We start from the raw sequence: 11,469 nt of genomic DNA, 5'->3' as shown, positions 1-11,469 counted from the left end.
ATAGAGTATTGACAATTGGCCATCTCTCGGTTCTTCTGTTGTTATGATTAATGAGTTCGTGTTCTTCTCATTGTGATTCGTGATTTTACCGTCAAAGAAAGAACGCTAACGATTCATACGATTTGAAATGCACATAATTCCACAAATATTAACAGTGTATTATTACCTTGGCATGAGAGAGGAAATCTAGTTTCAGAAGAGCAATTGAAGACGGCGCCACTGTCACAGTGGCTCCTAGATGGTAGAATGTTTGAGAAAATGGCAACCACATATTAGAAGGCTTTCAGGTGTGAATCCGTAGTTTTGTATACAGTATGAAATTACTGTACCGTGTAAGTGACAACAGTATCGCAGGAACAGAGGGGTGTATTGTACTACTCCCTAAAAATTATAGAAGTGAACATAGAGACAGTTTGTAGATGTAGGTTATTTAGTAATACAAACCAATTTTTGCCAATATTATCTCCAAAAAGCACACAATTCTCATTTGGAAATGATTATGAAGCTCGATCACATATTTTGCCAATATTATCTCCAAAAAGCACACAATTCTCATTTGGAAATGATTATGAAGCTCGATCACATATTCTGAACTCATTAAAAGGTAAACAAAGGGAAAAGTCAAATGAACCGAAAAGGTGCTTCATTTTGTTCCAGGATTACACCAGTATATTGAAAACTAAAGCAATGTTCACAATGTCCATAATGTTTTGTTAGTAGAAGCATACAAAATTCGCAAATTTCATAATAATATGAAGAAGGAGGGACAATCAAGTCTCAATCGTGTGCCAATCCATGCACAGATACACATATGTGTAGAAATGTGCCCCTTCGAATCAAAAACATTCCTACGCCACTGCCTGACAATGTTGCCAGATTTTTTCCACTGAACCTTCCTGCACGTTCAGCCGATTAATATTTTTCATTACCCATTATGTTCTATTTAAATTATTTGGAAAGTCCACCTGCATACTGCACTGCGTAAAGCACTTCCAACTTTAACTTCAACAGGCTATTAGAATTGTTTACACCCTGAAATTGAGTATACTTAAAAAGTTTGGATTGAAGTAAAGCAGTGATTTATTCACAGCCCTCAAGATAGATTTCAATACCTTCCCAAATTTCAATCAAGACTCTCCTTAAATTTTGAACCAGGGCCTAGTTTCTGGTAATTTTAGTGCTAAATCTCCCTTCACAGTTTCCGCATAAACATGCATATGGTCATTACATCCACAGCTCATATGTACTTGAATCTTGATAAAACTCTAAACTTACACGCGGTAGTCCTGTAGCTACAAAAAGTTGGATTTGCCTCCACTTTATGCTCAAGTAGGTTAATCGAGACTGGGCCAACAGTTGAAGGTGGGGTTCGTTCACAGTGTGCAATGAAGAAGCGTAACCACAACGCCATTGTCAAGTCTCCTCTTCCTCCAGGAAACTCAAATTATTCAGATAACTATTATACATATGTTAATTACTAATGCATAAATTTAGTTTTTAGTGCGGTAAATTAACAGCTTGTATCTTTTAATAAATACACAAATCGTGAGAAACAACTATTCCAGTCTTAGCTCTTACAACTCACTATAAAATGTACAATCACGCTTTGTTCTTAAATGGACAATATAATGCTCCATTTGATTTCTTATTTATCACGCTTTGCCCACCTGTCCGCATGACACTGAAGTGGCAATTCCACACGACTTTGATGTCATTTTGGCACTCGCAGAGATTTTACTGTTATCGTTGAACTTGCACTACTTTTCAAACGACGATATGTTCCATGTTTATTGTTGCATATGCAGAGAATATTGTAATAGGTTTATTAGATTTGCTGTTTCGCAGTTAATGACTTTAATAATCATATTAGAATATTAAATAACGTGAATAATATGGAGTTTTAAGAATTTCTATTGATAATAATCATGAGATAAAAGTAGGAAAATGTTCTTCAATTATCTTTGAAAAGCTTGAATAGTACAGTGGGATCCACAAGTATTGCTCGGCAAATTGTCAATAACTACTTTCATTAATTTCTATCTTGTATCCTGTTAGTATTTAAGGAATGATTTTTTACTGCTGATGCAGAGATAGCCAGCAGCCTATTTGGCGTTTTGTTCGAATTGTTGAAGCTCTTATTGCATAAAATAGAGTGTGTATACTTTTTGATGGACAATTTGCTTGGTAATACTCATGAATTTCACTAAAATTCCCTAAACATGACCAACAGGTCCACCTATATGTAAACTGGCATTTAATTCCAAGTAGAGCTCGAGTTGAGAAATTTCTAGGTGTGGATGCTTGCTCCAGTTTGGGGATAGTTGGGGCTGGGGGGGAGTGATAAATGTGAAGACAGTAAATAAAGGTTGGGGGAGGGGGGTGCTTGCGAAAATTATCCTAAAAGGGGGTAGGAGAGTGCTGTGTGCACATTTTCTGAACTTTGGTGATAGTATACCCTCGCGTCCTATCCAATTCGAGTACTGATTTCAAGATTTTGTAGTGATAAGCAAAATTTTCTAATCCCTATAAACTTCATTGTATCTTAATTTCCTGCTATGATCCAGGATACTTCCTCACGACCCTTCTCAAAAGAAGAGAAGTCATCAATAATACACTCTTTCTAATAAGAGTAAACTCAGAACTTTGAATTTTGAATTGTTGTTTTAAGTCCACTTTATGTACAGAAAGGCTAATCGGGACTGGACCTACAGTTTAAAGTGGGATCCGAACTACTGTGTGCCTCGACCGATTAACTCAGAACTAAACCATTTTATTTGTAAAAAAACATAACCACCCAAGTATCTTAAGTTATCTTTAAAAAACTAACCATGTGTGAACACATGTGTGTCTGTGAAAATTTTTATTTCTTGTACCAATCAGAAAATGTCTCACATCCTGCCCACGAATAAGATTATAGTATTGTTACACATTTCAGAGTAGATTCGACGTGTTTATTTATCGATTTTATTTCTTTAATTAGCTATCACCCATAACAGAGCTGTTGTCCAATTACAATAGACGTACATAGGAAAAACTGAAATCCATACAAACCTATTACAACAATACAACAGATTAGAAGAAGAAGAAAGAACGAAGGAAATTGAAGAAAAGGAAGAAAATATAACTGTATTGGCAATTGCATAAAAGTATACGAGTACAACATTTAGTACATATTCAGTATACTTAATTCAAATAAATAAAATAATACTAGCAGAACCATTATACGTACGTAACACACACACCCACATATACTTCAGCCTACCTCCCTGGTGTAGTGGATAGCACAACGCGCTACGTCGTATGTGTGTCTTCATCAATTTCATCACTCATCCTCAATGTCGCGATTTGCCAAAAGAGGCAGAAAAGCAAGCGAATTCAATCAATCATTCAATCACGTGTGCATGTGTACGTGCGTGTGGCTGTTTATATGGCACAGCGAAATCCAAACTGAACATTTTTTATGTCATTTGTCGAGCCAGCTTACTTCTTAGCAGATTACATCACCAATTCAGAAACTTTCACCCCTTCTGTCAATCAACTGAAGCCTTTGGCTTCATAAAACGTTTTTCACCATGTTTGCCCTTGGATTATCATTATAGAAGGAGCCATTATTGATATCGTATTGAGTTTGTTTGCCAGTTCATTCTAGCAATGGGAGTCAAAGGAGCCGAACAGCTCCGTGAGGCAAAGAGTGGATGATCAATTATCTGCCCCACGCCCTCAACTTAGCCAGGAGGAGTGACAAGATATGACGTGGGCTGCTGAGCACACTTATCTCGAAGCCATCAATGAATCACGGCCTTATGATGCACGCTGTGATAATTCAAGCAGGCTATTAAGCGTACAGCATATGACTTAACCCCAACACGATTCCGTTTGGCATCACCTGGATTTTATTTCAAGTGGTGTAATCTTGATGGCCAGCCGCTGGAGCTTTAACAAGCATGATTTTTATGGAGCCAATGCAATTTTCATAATTCCTCGCGTTGCGTAATAAAGATGGAAAAGTTATGTTATTGGTTGGGCGCACAGATGTGACTTTACGGCGAAGAAAGTGGTCCTTGCATAGAGGAAGAGTTGGTAGGAGCTCGCTTTCTTCGTTGACCTGTGGAACTGCATTGTGAAATATATCTGAAGACTGTAGTGATGTTTTCCGGCAAGAATTCCTCTTGAAAGAGCGACAATAACAAGGAAATGAAGGGTTTACAACTTTACAGCATTGGAATGTACTTCTGTGTTTATTGTGAATCAGCAGTTCGTAGCAAAACACATTAAGAATACGATTTATTGACCTGTTGTACTCAATATTATTGTTTGTTTCCGCTCTTGACCAAACGGTTGTATTGTCATTGTTGAAGTACATTGAGTTGGGAATATGTGTAATTCCTTGAGAAGTTTAGCGAGAAAGTTGCTTTGTACGTTGTACTGTATTGTATAGCCCCCATATACTGAACTCGTAGAGCAAATGTAAACAGTTGGAGCTGCGAAATGTTCCATAGCATATGCTCATGTCATATTCACATTATGAAGAAGAAGACTTTTATAATTTTCGAACAAGTGTTCCAGGGTTACCAGTCAGGTTAAATCGGCGTTAGTGTTTGACGTTTCGATTTGCATTGCTCTCGTCATCAGGGAAATACCTGACTGGTAACCCGAGAACACTTGTTCGAATCACGTCGCCAGGAAAGCTAGAATTCCTATAATAATTTTAATTTCACCATTAACTTCTCAAGTATGGAGAAACGTGTGGTGAATTATCCTTGTAGAACGTTAATTAAAAATAAAGTGCAAAGTACGTCATACATACATTTCTGTGCCCAAAAACATAAACATGATACATAGTTCGACTTGCCAATTAGATATTCTCTTCAAGTTAAGAATGTACCTTTATTTTAACAATTTGTGATTGTGATTTACGTAGATTTATGATGTATGCTGGGCATAAACAGCCACATGTAAAGCTGTAAGTCTAATAAAATTTTGTTTAAGTTGAGTTGAGATTTATGATTAGAAAATAAATAGAAACTTTCTTAAGGTTTTATGGAAGTTAAAATAACATTACTTAAATGGAATAATGCTAGTTTTCAAGATATATTAAGTTAGTGTGATACCTATATATGGAAAAGTTTTTGCCCAATTTAAAATAGAACGTAACATGTTATAAGTAAGCATTTTGAATCGTATATCGTTGCAAAACTTTTATGCTTTTTTGATAAATAGAGAAATTGAGATTACTAATGCCATACTAAAGTTTGTATTATCATTGCTCTAGTGCATAGTTGGCAAGTTCAGTGATTGCGTGCTATTATTAAAAACAAATTTGAAGATGACTAGAAATATGCATTTCATTACAGAACCCTTGTATATTGAATGTACACAGCAAATGTAGAAACCGATTCATCCTACTGACAGCACTTAAACTCTATTGTAATTGCATTGAAGGCAGTATTGACAATTGTTGGGCTTCAACGAAGACAATAAAATTATTGGAAAAGCTTTGTTCATTTTGAGTAAAGTTCATCTATATTAAAATTAAAGTTCTTTGTTAACTAACAATTATCTCCTGTGAATATGATATCCGAAATTAAGCATGTTGTAATACAATGAAATCACAGTTTTTAATAAAGCCATATGCTATATAGAATTCGTTTTCTATTATGAAAATTAAAAAAGTTTCAAAACCAAAATAGAATAAACATGTTTTGGTGTTATTATCTCCTTTACCGCCTATAAATTGATGTCATGCCCAAAGTGATTAGTTTAAAGTCAATATTTAATTTGTTATTACATTGCATATGTTACAAACATTTCGTTCCATTACAGTACCATGACTTGCGCTCTTTACAGAATATATTATTTAAAAATATTCTGTAGTTTTTATTTGTGCATATATGTACATTAAATACATATATATTTTATTTACGTGATAATCTTCAAGTCAGATTTCACATTTTTGCATGTTTTAAGTTTGGATCATAGGTTTTTCTACACTTAGAATTTTGTTCGATTCCCACATACAACATAATCCTGTCCATGCGCATACAGCTATTCTTGCTTAAGTATTGCCTATGTATACTTGAAGTAGAAGAAAAGGCGTGCACAAAAAGGGGCTTGTGGTGGTTGTAACCCCACTTTTGGACAGATTCCCCAAAGAAAAATAAATTAATATGCAGGAGATGGTAAAATACACTGCTTCCTTTACAACATTCCTGGACATACAACTAGTTACAAGTAAGACTTTCGGTAACGACTCGTTTATAATGATATGAAGAATGCGCATAATTATTTCAATAATCTCCAATTGCATTCTACAATGTCAACGTTCTCTATACAGAGACCACAAACAAAAGAATCTACGTTCAAAAGCATTCGCGCATCTTCTCCTCCACTCCATCGTCTCGGAACATAAGAAAGCTTCCTCTACTTTACCTTTCCCCTTCACGCGCAAGGACATGCGGTTCTGCGCAGGTTCTTTTGACTGTGTAAGATGAACACCATACCGCGATCTTCAACATTGTAAGACTATCCTTGAATCTTACCACATGTGAGAGACGGAAGGTTCAGATACAGGATAACTCCTTTACATTTTGTAGAGTGTGTTAAGGGACTTTTCACTCGTCATAGTTCATGTAATGGGGCTTTTATCAGTCACATAGTTACCCATATTATTTTGTATCTTCTGATCCCTTTGCAGTCCCAGAATGATTTTTTGATATGTTTTATAGTATGGCATGGGGTATCATATATATGTTTTTCACGATTTTTGGTGATGACATGTTTTGGGATATTCAAGGTCAAAGGTCAAGGTCACGTGACAAAATTATATTTTATCCAACGGTGGGCTTGTTATATATCACTGGAAAGCTTGTTCAATTCCCTGTACAATAAGCTTTATTTGAGCTTCCTAGGCGAAATAGTGGCGGCGTTACAGCACATTTAGCATAGCTAAGCAGGCTCTAAAAGGGCAATTTCTGCTGACTTTGAATAATTTAACAATTACAAGACAAACGAAACTAAAAATTTTCATAGTTACTAAGGTCCATGCATACTTTCAACTCCCCAAAATTTCATTAAAATCGGAGATGGTCAGGTTGGGGGCTGTGTTGATTTCGCATGGAATGACTCATAAGCAACATTTATTCCAATATTTGATTCAAGTAATAATTTCTAGTTTCCGATGCGATGGCACGTTTTTATTTCCCAACAGTCCTGCAAATATGATTTTCAGGTACCTTTGAATTCTAAATTTCATTTCCTTAGATATGTATAAATCAATTCATAATGTTCTGTAAAATTATGAAGTGTATTGAGGGAAACTTTTCCATATTGTAATGATGTGATCATTACTGGGTCTTTTTATGTTATATGCTTATTAATTAATTTAATTAGACAGGCTGGTTGTGTTTTGGTGAAGTTAGTGTGTAAATTTTGTGTATGTCTATGTATTCTTGTACGTTTGAATTCTTGGCCGTTGGGGTAGGCAGGTGTGTCGCTGGATAGCAGACCAGCCCAAGTTTCCAGAAACGGGTTAGGTCGTTAGAGGGACCTACAAATAGGACGGGAACGAAGTAGTGGTCCTCAGATGTTTGGCGGAGTGCAGCGATGTAAGAAGTATCATTTTCTCTAAGGGTAGCGGCTGGGAGAGCTTTCTTTTACTATGTGAACCGACGGGGATTTAAACTTTCTTTCTTTCTTTTAATACACACACTTGCTGACTTCATCACATTATTTCATATGGGTACCGGGAAAACACGCACACATTGACCAACTATTTTTAGTACTGAAGTTTTTTTTCTACCCGTGAAGGGGGGACAGGGCACACTGAAATGGGAATTTTCGTGAATAACGGCCAAGTTTTAACTTCTTCTGTAAATAACATAATATGTATAAACCTGCATATATTAAAAGGGAAATGAGCTTTATGTTATGATTTAAAGAAATACATGTCTATTGCCAATAGTTATTGCTATACTTCCACATAACGTCGGATACTATATATTTGTTGAACCTAGGGACAAGGTTTTAAAATGTATGGGTGTGTATGTTGAAGTTACGAGGTGAAATCGCTAGAAACACAATCTAAACCTATAGAATATTGTTGACTGTTTTTCTAGTAATTCGTCTCTATATTTATTGTCACGTAGCATCCATATTATACTTATTATATTTCTTGTCATTTGGCCTCTCTAGAAAAATCGCAATGGCGTTTACGAATGATGAATTGAAGAAACAGAGAATAAGCCAAAAGAGATTCCATCCTGCAATCCTTCGCTTCATAGCGACTACACTAAACACTCCAGAATTAAGGCTAGCTGCTGAAATGATGCAATAAGGGACGCCCGAACAAGATGGCACATACACTTATTCTATTCTATAACCAGCTTCATGAGGTGGTTACTGTATTCTCTTTAGAAAATTCAGGTCTTAGTTTTGAATCCTGGATAAGACAATGACATTTTATTGTTTCTTCGTCAGTTTCTTTAATTCACCATTTATTATGACTGTTACTTTACCCTAAAGATTTAGAACAGTAATAAAAAATAAATTACTGTCCTACAGTTATTAGCCGCCCCCGTGGCGGAGTGGTCAGCACATCGCGCTAAGACGCTAGGGGTCCAGGGTTTCAATCGTGGCCTGGGCATGGATGTTTGTGAGTGTCCATTCATCAATATCATCACTAGACCTCGGATTTTTAGGTTCTAAAATGTGTGCTTTTAACTTCCTAAAATAGGCTCTAAAAATCCGAAGATAGGTTCTAAAAACTTAAAATAGGTTCTAAAAACCTTAAATTATGTTCTAAAAACCTTTAATTTAGTACAAAATTCCCGAAAAATACTGATTAGATACAATCGTTAAAAATTTCACAAGAACTGTTATAACCAAATTTTAATTTTCTAAACAAATTTTCATTTGAAGAGGTTTTCTCGGGAAATCAATCAGGTGATTTCCGGAAAGGCTTCCGAGCTTTCGAGAGCTAACGTCACTCTCATCCTCATTTCTTTATATCATTTTCAAAATTATCTACAAATGATTATAATACTGCACTTGTGCTGTTAGAAAAAGTTACTTGTTGATATGAAAAATGAATTACGTAAGTATAATTTGTTGCACAATATCAGGGTGGTTACTAACTTGGAATTCCTTCAATTCCAGGAATTACACGTGAATTATTCGCACCGGAAATTATGCGTGAATTATTGGGTTTGGAAATATTCATGAATTAAGGTACAAGCGGATGTTTTCTCTATTCCATTTTCTTCTCCGTAGACTTGGAAAATTGCAACTCTTATTAATCCGTTTCCCATTAACTTTATACATGTTTATAAATGCCCTGAGACAAGTTTCTCTCAGTTTAGCTTTAATTTCATTCATTTTTTTGAGGATGAAAAAGAAAGCTACACAGAAAATAAAACAAAATTTTCTCAACCCGTTTACTTTGTTAGTGTATTTTACAGAACAATATATCTGACAAACGGAAGGTTATTGCAAAATAATATACCTTGAAGTTGATTAGGTAAATTTTTTGTTACATTGGAATCATACAAACCCTTTTATATTGTTATATTTTTGTGTATGGAAGGGAGGGTGAGAGTCGGTAATACGTAAGGTTGGAATAGAGAAAACATCTGCTTGTATCCTTGAATTTTCGGAAAGTTCACCTTGAAAACCAGGAATTATACTTGAATTTTATCATGGTCCTAGTGACCACCATGAATCTTTTTCCTTATCCACACTCAAACTCCACCTTTGTCTGTGAGGATCAATTTCATGAGCTGAAAATTCTCTTTCAACAGAAACATAGTCTGTAGTGCTAATTTGAATGCTGAAATATTACTTCGCAAGACGTGAATGCCAAAAAGGACCAAACCGACGTGAAAATGAGCAAGGCCACACAGATCAGAAGTTTGCACTTGGGAATGTGCAGGCAGTAGAGACGATTGGGTGCCAAAACTGAGAATTTGGAGGAGGGGGGGGGGGGCAAGGACAGTTTACTTTTATTTATTTATTTATTTATTAACCAGTCGCCTATAACAGAGCGAATGCTCCAATTACAATAGGCATTACAATTTGCTATATACAATATAATTTACATAAATATGTAATACATGATACAAACACATAGTAATTTTTACACAAACCTTAGATAAATACGAATACAAAAGTTATACAAATACAAAAAATTACATACATATACATATTACAAATTTTAAACAGAGGAGAAAACTAAAGGACGGAAGAAACAAAATATAAACAAGTAACAAACTGAAAAAGCTTGGGAATAATAAAGAAATTATATTAATACCACTATTTAAATAAGAAACAGGAATAATCATTACAAAGCAAAAGTTCAAATTTGAATTCATTTATATGTATACAAAATTTAAAACGCTATAAATTGTATTTGAGACTATAAATATATCACTCTAGAATCTAATCTGTTTTATTTGTATATTATAACTAATATGTTGTTTAAACTATATAGATAGTTTTTAATATTAAAAGCAAAATCCAAATCAATTCCATTCGAGACAATATTATTATGTTTACTTAATAATCTAATGATTGGAGAATTTTGATGGAATTTTGTGTTTGATTTATTGCAGTAAAATGGTTGTCTTACTCTTAATACCTTATAATTGACGTTAAAGTTTATCAACTGTAAAAGATTTTCACACTCAAGTATACCATTGATAAGTTTGTATAGGAATATATGGTCAGCTGTTTCGCGTCTTCGTTGAAGTGTATCATATGAGAATTCATTTAGTAATTTAACATAGGAGATGCGATCTGCATATGAAGATCTCTTGTATTTTTTGTAGTAAATATGTCGTAAAAATTTATTCTGAATTTTTTCAATTTTATTGATATGGCATGAGATATATGGGTTCCATACCGTACTCCCGTATTCTAATTTTGCTCGTACAAGATTATTAAATAAATATACTAAAGAGTTGATATTAAATAAATCTTTGGAGTTTCTTAAAACAAAGCCAAGCATTTTATAAGAGTCGTTAACTACTTTTTCAATATGAGTATCAAAGGTGAGTTTGTTGTTTAACCATATTCCTAAATCCTTGGTAATGCTTTTTCTACTTAAATAATTACTGTTAATTATATATTTGTGAGTGTATCTCATATGTCGTCTAGCAAAAGAAAGTACAAAGCATTTATTGACATTAAAAGAAAGCTTATTTGTTTGTGACCAAACGTAACAATTATTTAAATCGGACTGGAGAGCTAGACAGTCAGTCTCATGATTTACTCTCTTGTATATTTTTACATCATCGGCAAACAATAAGCACTTGGAGTATTTAATTGTTCGTGGTAAGTCATTAATATATAATAGAAAAAATAAGGGGCCCAAATTTGAACCCTGTGGTACTCCAGAGTGCACAATAAACGGAAAAGAGGTTACCTGATTATATGTTACAAATTGGGTTCGATTACTTAAATAGGAAGCTACTAGTT

Source organism: Lepisma saccharinum, chromosome 6, assembly GCF_977018435.1.
Source record: "Lepisma saccharinum chromosome 6, izLepSacc3.1, whole genome shotgun sequence".
NCBI lineage: Eukaryota > Metazoa > Arthropoda > Insecta > Zygentoma > Lepismatidae > Lepisma > Lepisma saccharinum.
This window is presented reverse-complemented; position numbering follows the sequence as displayed.